At 28.8% G+C, this 16,046-nt stretch overlaps 1 protein-coding gene across 2 annotated transcripts in view; it reads left to right on the top strand.

Annotated features, from left to right (window-relative positions):
- Nucleotides 1–16,046, top strand: part of LOC123299182 (RNA/RNP complex-1-interacting phosphatase) — a 125,534-nt gene that overhangs the window by 66,219 nt on the left and 43,269 nt on the right. The gene's annotated exons all lie outside the window — the stretch shown is intronic.

Here is a 16,046-nt window from a genome sequence, read left to right as displayed (position 1 = left end):
ATTTTTGTGTGTAAAATAAAATACAGCTTCCTCGGCATTTCACAAATCATTAAACATTGACGTCGCTCGTATACGCCAGACAATTGCCGATTGTTTTTCTGTTTATTGGCAAGTGTCATTTTTGTATCTTTATATATATATGTGTTTGTATATTGTGTGATTGTGGGCGATACAGGTTGTTTTCTAAAAAAGTAAAAATTTTTTTTTTATTAAACTCAGGAGAGACAATACATTATTCCTGTTTAAATTGTATTGCGACATTGATTATTTATCTTTTATGTTAAACCAAGGCATCGTTAAAATTATCGTCCTTGTCGACTCACTGTAGCCTTTGTAGATGGTAGCCATGGATTTGGGTATCATAAATATTGGAATGCAGACGTGGAAAATATTTTTGTATAAAAATGATGAAAGTTATTCGAAACCAAGGCAGATCGTGGGCAGAAAGGGTGCTCTGTTAAATGATTAATACATACTTGAAACTTCGTGAGTAACTTGCTAGCTTTTGGCGAATCTACTAAACTTCTCTCGACGATTTTTTTTCGTAAATGTTGGGCTTGCAAATGATCATGATAACGTCATATTTAAGCAAGGTCTGAAAAAACGTAGCAGGGAATTTGTCGGACACTATGTCCACTTGATAAATTAATAATTATTTTTAAATTATATAATCTAAACTCGTTACTTGGGGTTTTGTGGGGTCACTGAACACGAATATCGCGACAGAATTGCGCACCAGGTACCTTGGAGGTCAATTATGTCGTGATATTCGTGTTCTGGGACTCCAAAAACGCGCCCGAATGACGGGTGTGGACCGAATAATATATAACAAATTTTCTGAAAACTCAAGGAGACGAATGAAATACCGTTTACCTAGGCACCGGGAACCTCGGAGACCAATTCTGACGATTTTCGTGTTCAGCGACCTCAAAATCCCCCGGGTAACAAGAATCTTTTTCATTAGTATTAACCGAATTGGGAATTAAGTATATTTACGGTTAATTTAAATTGCAATTATAAAATGCATATTAGTTATGCAAATTGCACATTTTTAATTTCTTATAGATCAATTTAGGTCACAAAATTTCCTGACTTGAATCGAATGCCCAGAACCGCATTGAAATTCGACTGTCTGCTCAAATTTTTCGAACATCATTGCTTCGTATCTGCGACTATTTGCTACAGAATAGAGGAGGTTTATAACCTGACACACGGTTATACACGAGGAAGTGACACTCTATACCTATTCACAATGAAAAACTCTTATGCGACATTTTTATGATACATGAATTTTTTTTTAAATTTATTTTATTTCTACATATAAACACTCATATAATATAATCTTTATGTGGTTCTTTTTTTTTCTTTGCTTTTGTTTTGTTTTGTATTCATTTGCTTAATTTAATAATATTTTGGAATATTTGTAAATAAATTATTTCTATTTAACATATTTATTTTTAAATTATGTTGTATTGTGTTTTCAAACTTTTCCAATCAATAAAATGAGTATAGCTAAATGGAAATGATATTTTTCTCATAATTTTGCTCAGACTCAATTTTATACACCTTTTTTTTCTCTTTAAATAATTTTTGTAATGCTAAGATAATTTTTAATTACTTTGCTACTTTGTAGTAAGTTAATGAAGCCGAGAAAATTTTTTTTAATGAAGCCGGGTAGAATGAGTTGTTTGGACTGTTTATAAAAAAGTACGAGGGTAACGGAGAAGTGCTTGCTTCACTTTGGGAGGAATAATTGGGGAAACTTTGATCCAAGCCACTTGAAATTAAATACTTCGAGTTGTAGGTAGTACACTTTGTATTAAATGATGATAGGCTTCTGTGTAATTTTTTCGTTTCTTTATATTTGTTCAAAAAACGTAGTGTGCGTTAATCCATTGAAGTGTAAAATCTCACCCTCATATGCTAAATGGTATAATGTATTGAGATTGAAAAAGTTATTAAAAGTATCACGTATAAGGGACTTTGACTCATATAAAGTACACTAAAATTTGGAACAAATGTCAAATTCGATTTCATAATAAAACTACTCATATCAGATTCTTGGCTTTAAATACAGTGGCTAATTCGTAATTTAAAAGTATTATAATGAAAATTACATAATTTTTTGTAATTTTTAATAAATGTGAATGTTTGTCCTCTTCTGTTAACATACATATTTCTTTAAAACATAATTAAAAATGATTTAGTATTTTATTTATCCTAACAAGTATGTAAATTCAAAAAATCTTTTATAAAGAATATCTTAATTTTATTATACAATTACTCGTTATTTATCCAATAATGAATGTTTTTAGAATTGATTTATAATTTACAAAAATTGGTGTTGAGCACGCAACTTTTTTTTCCCATAAGTGTCATTAAAAAATAAGACATTCAAAAAACTTCTAATCTCATTAACAATAAATACTTACTTTTTCTTTATGAATCGTAAATTATAATTGTTTGAAAGAAAGTATTTAAAAAGATTATTATATTATTGTTATATTATTAAAATTATGTAGCGTTGGTCATACATAATTCAAATTTTATATAAATTTCACTCAAAAGACTTTTCTTTCCTATAAATTTTACTATGTGATTCATAACGTTGAAAACAAATTATTAACAAAGGTTAGTTTGGTCCTGGGTCCCTAGGACCTAGACTTTAAACTTTTGTTCTATCTCTAACGATTTACAAGGTAGGATATCCACTGAGGTAGTGAGAAGAAAGATACTCTTATTACTTTGTGTGTTAGAGTGGCTATCTTTTTTCCTTACATGAGTAAAAAAACAAAAGATTGCGTGATCAACACTGTCTATGTAACACCAAAAATGAATGTGTTTAAAGACAAATAATTCTAGTTTTGCAGACTCCTTATACATCTTGTATTTATTTACCTACACAAAAACCTTATAAATAATTTTTCTAATCATCGTATGGTATTTCATGCACAAAACTCATTTACTGATTAACTTTGTGTGGTTAATGTTTGAAAGGTTAAACAGCCGTAATATATGAACTTAACAAATCTGTATTGAACTTTTTTGAATTTTAATCAATGTGTTTATACTTGATGATGACAAGATGACGAAATAATTGCAAAATTATTAATTGAAGTGTTTTTTCTTAAAAATTTTTTACACAAGACCAAATCATAACTAACCCTCTTTTGACGATTTGTTACGTCGAGGAAAATAAGCTAATAGTTGTTATATAATGTCTCTTCGATCCTCTTAGAATTGTGGCTAGTTTGCATTGCTACTACTCGCACATTTAGAATTCGCCATGTTGCTGTTGAATTGAGCACTCAAAATCTACCGTCTCTAAAACGATGTAATCAGTTTTTATTTCATGCATAAAGTATACATGAACCAATTAAAAGATATCAAATCTTATAGTTCGTTGGTTAATATAATTTGAAGCAAGGTAATTTTATAGAACAAAAAACTAATAATTTAGTGCATTATTGTAATTAACCTAAAAATATAATGGGTGTTCACAAATACTTTTATGTTTGTCGCATTCAATTCTATAGGTAAATGAATCAAATATTATTTTTCGTCTTGGCTATATCTACTACCATGTGTATCAAACTTTTACAAAAAGAAGATATTTTCAAAAGGTTTCATTGATAGCTTATGGCTTGAAAATAGCTCGTTTTTTGGATAACACTCTTAACATACTTTGTTCGTTGGTGAAAATTTTGAAATATACTTTTCTTCAATTTGAGGAAATGCTAATGATTTTTGAAAAATGATATCTCGAAATTCGCTTGAATTTTTCTTTTATCATTGGTTAAGGTTATGACTAGGTAACTGTAATCATTTAAGCTAGTCAAACTGTTTTTTTTTTTCATTTTGATTTTTGAAACAGCTTGATATTAATTTTTTTCATTTTGATTTTTGAAACAGCTTGATATTAATAATATTCTGTATTTGCAATTAAGCTTACAGGTAGTTGATAAAGTTTAGATTTCTATAATAATATATGTCAAAAAATGACAAATATGAATAAAGGTAAATAATAATACAAAATGGATAATATAATTAAACAATAATTTTGAAAGCGAGTAATAATAAATAAGCATTTAACGATCTATAAGCAGAGTCGATCGACAATCCACAATAATATTCAGAGCCAAAATACGACATAACAACAGTATGTTCTAAGAGAACATATGTATATAAGGATGTGAAACTCGAGTGGAGAGCGTGGCAGGGAAAAAAGTGTCTATTTTTTGTCTTTTGTTTTCAATCACTTGTGTCTTGAAGAGACACAACTGCAGATCAAATAATAAGATTAGACGAACATCACACACAGTACATTCCTTCTTTGTTTTATACATAAGAACGTCCATAAGAACTGATCTTACTTCATATATTATACATGGATAAGGAGATGGTTGTCAAACTGTATATGTGTTGTATAAATTTTAAAGAAAAGTTAGTTTGAATAGATTTTATTCATTCAAAATGAAGCTTCTAATTTTCAGTGATTTGTTTTTTCACTGAAAGGTCATAGCATAAAAGGTCATAGGTTTAGCTGTAGGTCATAGCATTCTTTAGTAAGGCTGGTAGTACACTACACGTTAATTTGTTACTTAACAATTGTTATTGTCTCAAAAAAATTATTTGATGCATACTGTATGCAAGATCAGCGTAAGTTGTTATTAGCCAATTTTTGACTGTAAGAAAATGTAGCTATTGTAGTTGTACCGATGATAGAATATCAAAAATAAATTTCTTCAAATATCCATCGATTCTATCTCGATTTATATAAATAAAATTAAAATTTGTATTATGTTAGTCATATTACAGGACCATACACATAGTATAAAATCAATGTATCTCTGCGTCATAAAATTTGCACAAGTTGATTATCCATATTTATTAAATCAGTAAAAGTTCTAAGGTTTTGGTGATAGGTATATGACATGTATATCACCAAATAGTTTTGACATGTATATACAGTGTATCACCAAATATATTTAAGAGAAAAAAGTATGGTACCCTCTTTTCATTTGCTCAGTGCAGATTTTGTGACACAGAGTGTACAAAATAATTTTTGAGTACAGACTCCAGCCAATAACTTTCTTTTGAGCAATTACGCTTTTAAGTCGACGCTAACTATCGATTGATTCATTAGCATCCTTAGATTGACTTCAAAGTGTATAATAACTAATCAAATATTGATTCGAGTCAGTTAGTAGTTTTTTAACTAGTGAAATGGAAATATGGATCCACCATAAGTAAAATTGTATGAAATTACATTTGCTACAATTTATTCTCTGAAGTTTTTACAATAAATTTAATATTTCCTTATATTATATACTTTTTTTAATATATTGGGACTTATAATGATCTTGTATAATAGACACAACTAGGATCGCCAATTTTGCAGCAAGATATTCGCTAAGCCTGCGCAACTTCTGCATAATGCACTTTTTTGTCATTTTATTTAAAAATTATGACAATAAACACATTTTTTTTTTAAATAAAATTCTTTTCAGATGTCATTTCACGGTGCACATAGGTATTATATTTATATATTTTCTTAAGGTATAATTTTTATGCAAACAAACACATATGAATAAAAAAAATATGATGATGATGTTGATGTCGTTTGTAGGTATTGTTTAATTTATGTGAAAATAAAAAAAAAGAACAGAATTATTTAGAAAACCGCAAGTCTAGGCGCCAGTTGTGTGGTATTTTATTTTATTATTTATTAATGTATTCATAGTTATTTATTGCAATAATAAAATTCATACTCAAATTAATTTTCATAATGATCGGAGTAGCAGTTATTACATTTAGCTATTAGTGGTTAGTTACATTGTCGTAATGCCTATTGGCATGCCAATGCTTGTTTCTAATCAATAGATTTCATTAATTACACGGAGAATTTTTGTTATAGGAATCTGTACTTAAATTTTTAATATACCTAGTATATTACTGTGGGATATTAAGACTGTAATATTGATTTTTATATTTTTGGGGAAATTTTTCCCAATTTGGATATTTAAGTAAGCGTTTTATATTTAAAAAGTTAATTTGCAATTCAGGCACTCAAAATTTTCATTATATATAAAAATTACGTGGATTACCGCTATGGACTCTTAAATTACTAAACCGATTTTAAATCTGATTTGCACATCGTGTGCAATTTGATCCACCTTGAAAGGTGGGGAGCTTACATCTCAATTTAAATTCAATATTTTTTTATTGCAAATTATATGTTATGGCAAATTATTTGTCTATTATTTGACAGCCACAATTATCTGTTAGCTCCAAACGATTCTAACAGATGGCGATATCTGTTGACTAGATTGAGTAAGTATTCAATAGATGGCGCTGTGTTAAAAATACAAACGTTTCATATAAGCTACAATTACATTTACCCTTGAATAGTTACACTGTAATGTTATACTACAAGAACCTTAACCACTGTAAACCGTGGTCGAGTCTGCTAGTCTTTTATAATAAAATTACTATTTAAATAAGATAAGATTACGCATAAACCTTATTATAAAGAACATTTTCAAGAACGATAACAAAGATTATATATGAGGGGGGGGGGAATTTCAAAGTCTCGAAAAAAGCTTGCTACGAATCTTCCCATGAAAAAAAAAAAGAACAGAAAGTAGAAAAATCAAAATGCAGTGTGTTATCGACGCAAAATTAATATTAATCTATGTCAAACGATATCAAATATCAAGAATATTAGAATTTATGAAGTTTTTTTATTTTTAATTTTAATATATGTTTAAGAGGTCCTAATCTACAAAAGGAAATGAAAAATACTAGGTTTATAAGACGTGGGCACTCGGGTATTACACTGAAGCATTAATGGGTAGGATAGATACTGAATTGTCCTCAGTATTTGTTAAGCATTTCATTTTTTTTAAAACATTTTTAACAACTGAACCCATTTTTCTACATTCGTGGTTTTGGTTTGGTACAGTATTGCACCGCGAATGTGGTATGTCTAGCTTTTTATTACATTTACATATTGTAAATTATTTATTGATTATTGATTGTGCCATTAAAATATTTTAATAAGCATTTACGTAATTAATAGTTTTACAGGTGTACCACCTTTTAGATGTTATATGCATGTAGTAATTTGATATAATGTTGTAAGTACTGTATACAGTGTGTCAAAATAACCGCTGTTTCTTTTGATACCATATATATTAGTTTTTATCTAAAAACCGTATTTTCATGAAAACTATCATCAAATAAAGCATCATATAATTCAAGCATCAAATATGACAATTTTGGAATTTGTACACGATAAAAACATAATTCTTCATAGCTCATACAAGAGCTATTTTCTCGAACAATCCTAACATCTAGCTTCATTAAGAATTGGTTAATGTATAAAAACGATTATTATTTATTTGAAATTAAAAATACTTTAATGTAACAATTTTTTCATTTATTCCAATAATGCTTAAGATTTATTTATAATCATTAACCAGTAATAACTTAGTCAAGTGCGAGTCGGACGCGTACACGAAAGGTTCTGTACCATTATACAAGATATAATACAATGTGCTTTTTATTAAGACCCGTCGGTTATGGAATTTTAAGCTCCAGCTGTTGTTATAGCGGCCATAGTAACACAATCTGTTCATACTCCAAGATATCTAACCATTGCGGTTTATGAGATACAACCCGCTGACAGATAGACAGATATACAGCGGAGCCTTGGTAATGGAGCTCCCTTTGGTTATTTCTCGGGTACGGAGCTTTTAAATGATTTATTTCCTTCAAACTTTAAAACACATTTTGTTAATTCTATCACAAATATAAAAATGTAACTTAGATCACCATGGTCTTAACAGCCCCCATATATTATCAATAAAAGTTTGTCAATATAAAAAATAAATGATAAACTGTGATTTCGTTACACTGTCTTAATTTATCAACAGTTTTTTTAATAACAGAAACAAAATACTTGTGAGAGAATATATAGATATACCTCAGACGAACATTTTTTTTATTAGTAGAAAATATTATGGTTTTCATTAAACTAATTCATCAATATTTTACATATTGACAATCATGAAAATTTCCCACTGAACTTTTGTGTTGTAAAATTTCAAAAGGCCTCCACAAGAAGACATTTAACCTGATCAGCGGAGCGTTGTGGAGTCGGCATTCATATGATTTTTGTTCTCAAAATTTACAACAAATGGTTCATTTTACTGAGAAGAGAGAGAAAACGTATGGGTTGTACTACTCAACCCATACGTTTTCTGACCATTCTAGAATGCAATTTTTCGTAACAGATAAATACATAACAGAGCGGTGTGTTCGTCTGCTTTCTCTATTATGGCCTTAAGGAGTATATAGATTACTTTTTGTCTGATTAATTATACAAAATAAAACGATTGAAAGAATTTTCTTTGAATACTTCCATTTTTCGAAAAATTTTGAAGGCAAGGGAGTGGGGATAAGAGGAAGGATATTCAATTTTCATACATTTTGTTATACATCTTTTATTCACTAAAAATTATTATTGACTAAAAATTAGTTTAAAATTAGTAAAAAAAAACCTATTTTGATTATCCTACAATCAAAACATAAGTTTTTTACAATTAGAAAGTTCATGTGTGGTACCACATTATTTTTATATCCTTTAAATATATTTAATTACAGTATGTAATAATTGTTTTTTTCTTTCTTTTTTTTGTATAATCAGAAAATCCGGATTTCAGAAAGTATTTTGTCATCATTTGTCTAATGACGAGTCATAACAAGGACGTATTATATAACATGTTAATTACGTATCAAATGTCATGAACTCGGATTTATCCAAATAAAATTCTTTTTCACAAGATAATAATTTATAATAATTGTGTACATAGATACAACTGTAATAAAACTTCATAATTCTTGTCTGTTCTTTGTGTAATGAATAAATTGCATGGGTAATTTTCGCATTCCTTCAATAAATAAAGTCAGTAAATTCGCACTGTTCAGAAATCATTTTTAATACGCTACTATGGTAATCTCAGAAACCAAACTTTATAAGGAAGTGAGGCTTCCACTGTCGAGTGAAATAATAATCTGAATGTATTCATCATGGTCTTTGCAAAGTTTAATAATATTTGCACTTTTTACTGCAACCATGGTAAAAATAAACAAATAAATTTGAATTTATAGGTGGACTCTTTATCATATTACAAAATTGTCCAGTCTGCCCAGACGATAGAATCGAAACTGGGTAAAAGTCTATCAAGCCTTGGCCAATGCTAATAAATCAAAGCTTTGTTTGTCAGCCCTTGACCAAAAGACTTTGACAATTCTGGCTTAGACAAAGAACTGAAACCAAGCTTTGGCCTATGTCTGACACCCAACGTTGAATTGATATTACCATTCGATGTTGATACGAGATTGGACCAGGCTTCGTTTGGAACATGGCCCGACTGTCACCACATCTCCAACCATGCTTAATATTGTCCTGATTTTTTAAATTGGTGGAAGTGTAATAGTCACCTGAAAGTTTTAAAGCTTTATTGAGGTAAGTGATTATAGTTAAAGGATGGCTATGGAAAATAAAATACTTTAGATATATGTCCGCTGTGCTACGACCGCTTAACAGTAGTAGACTTCAAAACGTTTTTTGTCTCGATTTTCACAGTAAATTCCGTCTCAATGAAGAGATATTCAGAGTTCTCGATTAATACAAGTATGCCTATGAGCCTAAATGGCCGAGCGGTCTAAGGCGCTAATGTTAGAACGTTGGACTATTTAGACTTAGGTTGCGGGTTAGAATCCAGGCAGCGGCAGTGTGAACAATTTATAATTAATGGGAGTGTAGAATTGATCACATTGTCGTCGCTTGGATAATAACGAAGTAACCGACTCCACCCACATCAAAAATGTAATTGTAAATATGTTTGTAAAGGAATAAATAAAGATAAAGAAATAATGATGTGGGTGGCCTCTGTGATTAAGCAAACGTCACAAAACGGAGGTTAAACCCCCATTATTATTATTATTACAAGTATGCTTTCTAGTTTCTTGCAAAATATTTTTGTTTAAGTTATCTTAATAAAAAGATTTTATCATAAAATATAATAATGTTCCATTGATGCTGCATAATTCAATTGAAAAATTACCCAGTTGTGTATTTTGTACTCGTAAATATTGTTAGACATTTTATAAAGAATGTTATAAAGTTTTGGTCGCATGTTTAATAGAAATTAACATGGTTTATTTAGAAATTTGCTGTTTATATTATATGTAAATTAATATCATTACACTTCCGAATACTTTAAGCTATAGACTGTATTTATCGGAAAATTATGCATTTCCTGAACGTGTAAATGTTTCTGCAATGATAAATGTTACATTAAAACGTGTTTCATTATTTTTATTCATATTAATATGAAATTTTCAATTTATCTGATTCAGACATATTTTTTCCTCCTCGCAAACAAAATAAAAGGTTTATAATTTTTACTCTAATCATACAAATTTTTTTAATAAAGAATACTTTTTAAGGAATTGTGCTAAAAATTAGAAAATAATTTTATCCACCCGACTATTTGTAAAAGCTGGAGGCGCTCAATTTATAATATCAAAAAGAAATCGGAACACCTCATCTACTCCACATGCCTAATTATTTTTCGATTCATTATTAATATTAAGCGCCCCAAGCTTTTACAAACAGTCGGGTATGAGTGACTCATAGATAAAATTATTTTCTACTTTTTTGTACAATAAAAGCTTGTCCCTTAAAAAAGTATTTTTTATTAAAATTTTTAATTTAAGACTCAAAAGATGTATATATATATATATATATATATATATATATATATATATATATATATATATATATATATATATATATATATATATATATATATATATATATATATATATATATATATATCAAATATGGTAGAAGCGATGGGAATCAGGACGTCACAACATCCTCATGCATTGTCAACCAAGTTAAATGTGCATGCAAAATTTCAGCTCAATCGGAAACCTTGAAGTGGATCAAATTTGACCTCCAAGATTTGATTAAAGACAGACAACGGGACAGGTGAATCTAAATAAAGGCTTATAAAATGGCACGAGCGAAAAGAAATGAATTCTTAATACTTTATTGCAAGACAAAAATTCTCCGAAAATCTAAAACGATTTTTTCAATATATGTTTACGCTTCATAGTTAGAACAACCTTTCAACCTGAAAATTATTAATTTGAATATTTTTACAGTGACGCAATGTATAATATAAATTCCACTAAAATATTTTTTACAAAAAGAAAAGTCAAATTAATCAAAAAATTATTAAAAAATTTAAACTAATAATTAAAATTGTATTGTGAAAAAAAATTCACTATACACGATAAAAATTATAATAAATTTATCATAAAATCACAATAACAAAAAAATTGTGATATAAATCTATAGAAAAAAAAACAACAAAATTAGCATATCTTAACACCATCAGGATTTTGGAAGTCTACATAAATAATGATGATGAATTCTTTACAGATGTACAGGATGGGCTGTTGAAAATTGGGTGTTAGTTTGTGAGATTTTACAAAAGAACTTTCTTGCAAAATTTGTAGAAAATTTTATCTTTTACAACTTTTATAATAAATATTAATGCGATTGAAGGTAAAATAAACGAGATATTCACAAAAAACTGATTTTCGAAACCTTTGACCTTGAATGTCTAGGGACGCGATCGCGTTACCATATGTGACTTTTGAGACAACATTTGTCCTATCAAAATAAATGTTTGTACAAAAAATTCAGCTTATTCCGTTAGATTTTGAGGTGAAACCCTAAGATGATTGGAGTAGTAACCAATAGTTCGTCCGATAATTATAAAAATTGGCTCAAAATTATGTATTGCAAATTTGGCGAAAAATGAGTGACCTTTTCTTATAAAAAAAATTTGAAATTAATGTTTTGCAACAAAAATATTTGTTCTTGGAATTAAAGCGTTAACAATGGCGAATTGAAAATAGTATTTCAAATAAGCATCTGCAAGATAATTTCAAGTAAATGAACTAACAGTTTATTATTATTATTATTTTAAGTGTAATTTACCCACAAATTTTGAAACAAATTTGAATGAATACCTTGACGTTTGATCAAACCAAAGTGTCTTTCTCGAGTACTTCGGCTGGTCTTATACTATTCAAAAACCCTATATAGCAGCTATACCGGCTAAATGTCGCGTTATTGACCATATTCAAAATATACTTTTGTCTTTAATTTTTGTATTTTATGTACGAACTATTCCACATTTCCACGTGCAAAAAATCTATCTGAATATCGCTTTCAATGCCATTTTAACTGATTTTGCTGTATTTATAATTATTATTCCTCATTTAACTTATAAGACAAGCTATTATACAAAATTTTGATTCGTTCATAAAAAGCTGAATACATAAATATTATTAATGCTAATGTCTAATGATCTGCTACATAACTAGTTGTTAAATAACACTAATCATTAATATTAATATATTAGACTTGGACTATTGGCGCTATAATAACAGTATGTTGTCTTCATCCACAATAAATAATCAAACATAAAATGACAAATATTTTTTAATTTACATATCTTCGCACCATTAATTGTTTTGAAAAAAAAAATTATATTTAAATATCATGGCTATAAACTATTTTGGATATAAATCTCTACTGAAGTTACTTGTATGAATTTACCTTGCAGTAGCTTAAGTAACTCTAGTGCCGCTGAATTTAATGTGTTATGTGTATCCGCACAAAATAAAATAAATATAAAAAATTTTCAGACAAAATGTAAATAATATGAACAAAAAAAAAGAGAAAAAATGTAAATATTTATGTGATTTAATCATTATTTTATGATAATTTGTTCTTCAAATTTGTCATTGTCTTTTTATATTATTTTTATTATTAATTTCGATGTTTAATTTATTGCCCACAAGAAAAAAAAAAAAAAAATGAAATGAAATATTGAAAATTATGTTTTCAATTTTTTGTATGCCCGATGTTCTATGAAAGTCAGTATCCGATTTGTAAAAATTAACAGAAATAATTACTTGAAAATTAATTCGCTGGTAAAAGATAACGTTCTTCTTTATTCATGAAGCTCTATTTTTAATATCGATTCCCATTCTCCGAAAATAAAAGGCACGTGTTACAACTTGGAGTCTTGGAGTCCACTTTCTGAGGACTCTGAGGAATCATATTTTCAATTTTTTTCTGCCCGATGTTCATGAACGTCAATATACGATTTGGAAAAATTAACAGAAATAATTACTTGAGAATTAATTCACTGGTAAAAGATAACTTTCTTCTTTATTCATGAAACTCTATTTTTAATGTCGATTCCCATTCTCCGGAAATAAAAGGCAGGTGTTACAACTCAGAGTCTTGGAGTCCACTTTCTGAGGGTAATCGGTTGTTACCGTAACCAAAGTAATATAAGCAAGATGGGAACTATGAATCTCATTGATCTTGGATAAAAAGCACCACGATCAAATAATTTAAGACGAAAAAACTTTCCCATTGGCAGTTTTTGTACGGGAGAACTTTCCCATTAGCAGTTTTTGTAGATAAATTTGGAAAATAAATAAAAATTGCCTATAGGTACCTACTCCAATTTTCCCCTATTTTTGTACTAAGTATCTTGTACAATTAGTATCTTTATTCGTGTATGCACACAGCGAAAAAAAAACTGGTTGCAAGAAAATATGTTCTTAACATAGTTGCAAGTAGTATTTTCTTAAACCAAGAAAATACTTATTTGCTATACTTTAATTTTTAAGCAGCCAAATAATTATTTTCTTGAATTAAGTATTGAAACCACCGACTCAAGAAATATTTACTTATTATAAACATCAAGAGCTAAAGTAAACGCGTTTCTTCAATTCAGTAATTATTATACCATGTATATATGAAATATACATAGTATATTAAGTTTAGTCCCAAGTTTGTAACACAAAAAATTTTGTTACAGTTATTCATAGAACCACCCAATTAGTCCATTTCCGGTTGTCTGTCCGTCTGTCTGTCCGTAAGCACGATAATTTGAAAACGAAAAGAGATGTCAAGCTGGAATTTTTATAGCGTGCTTAGCACGTAAAAAGTGAGGTCGAGTTCGTAAATGAGCAACACAGGTCAATTGGGGCTTAGGTCCATAGACCCATCTTGTAAACCGTTAGAGATAGAACATAAGTTTAAATGAAAAAAATGGTCCTTAAAAAATAAACAACTTTTGTTTGAAACATTTTTTTGTAAACATCACTGTTTACCCACGAGAGCGCTAATTAGGTGCAAATTTTATAGTATGTATTAAAATGGGAATATCATTTATGTGTGGATGTTATTTAAGATTGGATATCTTTCTTTATTTATGTGACGTCAAAAAACAAACGATTGCATCATCAACACTGTCTATACATGGTATTTCAACAATTAACTCAGTCGATTGTTTGTTTTAACTTGTTTTAAATTAATTATTACAGAGCACCTTATATACTTGTCTGATTGGTGTCGTAACATTTGTTATTACTGTGGAACTTGAATTTAAAATGAAAATAGAATATAAACAGTAAATAAACATTAGATAAATAAAATGAATTTAGAAATATTACAGTTTATTGTATAAACAAACCATATATGTAAGATTACAAAAAAATAAGAATAACCAAAAAATTATTTAAATAAACAATATGGCTCATAAATATGATCACAAAAACAAAGCAAATCAATAAGTTTTTGTGATCATAAAAATTTATTGTTTCTGATCATATACTGACTACTACGGTGACGTCAATTATATGGTAAATACCGATAAAAAATTTGTTATATAATATTAACAAAACAAAAAATGATTTTATTTGTTTGTGTAGGTACTGATTCACTTCATTTGCTTTTTGTTTAGTCATTCAAGGGAAAAAACTATTATTATATCCATTCTTATTAGCGGAATATTCCTCAAAATTGTAAGGTCTCTCTTAATTTCAACAATTGTTCTATACGTTACAAATTTTTTCGCCTTACTATTATTTATAGCTCGCCTAAGGAAGTAATATAATACCTGCAAACTTATAAATTTTCTTCCTTAATGTACGTGAAAAAATTTGTTAGCTAACAAGTGAGCCTTTCTCGACAATTTTAAACCACTTCACTCTGCAGTACTCTACACTTGATCTTATTTTTCTGGTTGATTAAATCGGTTGGTTTTTTTGGTCAATCTTTGTCTAGTAATTTATGTAACGGCTAGTAACGTTTTCTGGGATATTAGGATGCCCTTCATTCTCTATATGTGCTATAGCCACATACGAGATTTATCTTAAGAATTTAGGAAAATAGACCTCAAAAACTTTTTGTTATAGTGTGCCATTTTTGAACGCAAGGGCTAAAAAGTTCAGATCCCAACCAACTCCTCTGTGGTTAACAAACTCAACCCAACTAACTTGTAATTTTGACAATTCTCCAGGCCTATAAAAATTTCGGTCCATTGTTTCCGATTACCATCTCTTAAAAATCAGCAGTTTAAATAAAGTCAGAATGTGAAATAATGTATATATATGTATAATCGTTGGTGCATCTGTATTTAATTGTGTATTTTCCGAACGACTTGAGTAATGTACAAATGCGAAACAAGCGAAGTCCTTCTTGTTAACGACCTCGATGAAGATGTAATAACGACCTCGTTATTACATCTTCATATTATCCGACATTAGGGGTGTTTATTCTGGACAGGTAGATATCATATTTATCTTTTGTTGTAAACATCATATTGCGATTGTAGTGAGCTCCTACTGCCAATGTTTGGCGCCACCTTCTTCTTGATTTTAAGGATGTAAACTTAAATATTTATACCAAATTTAAGAGAAACAAGCTCTTAAGAGAAGCGAGACCAAATTCAGAATATTTGGTATTTAAAGAAAGGGAGTCAATTGGGCCTTATGTTGCTGAAAGAGTCAAGAGGAACAATTTCATAGTAATATTTGCTTAAACAGTAGGAATTTTCCAAGCAAGCGGACCTACAGTTAGTAAGAAATAATTT

Source organism: Chrysoperla carnea, chromosome 4 (genome assembly GCF_905475395.1).
Source record: "Chrysoperla carnea chromosome 4, inChrCarn1.1, whole genome shotgun sequence".
NCBI lineage: Eukaryota > Metazoa > Arthropoda > Insecta > Neuroptera > Chrysopidae > Chrysoperla > Chrysoperla carnea.
Note: the sequence above shows the minus strand (reverse complement) of the source record. Positions and strands in the feature narration are given on the sequence as shown.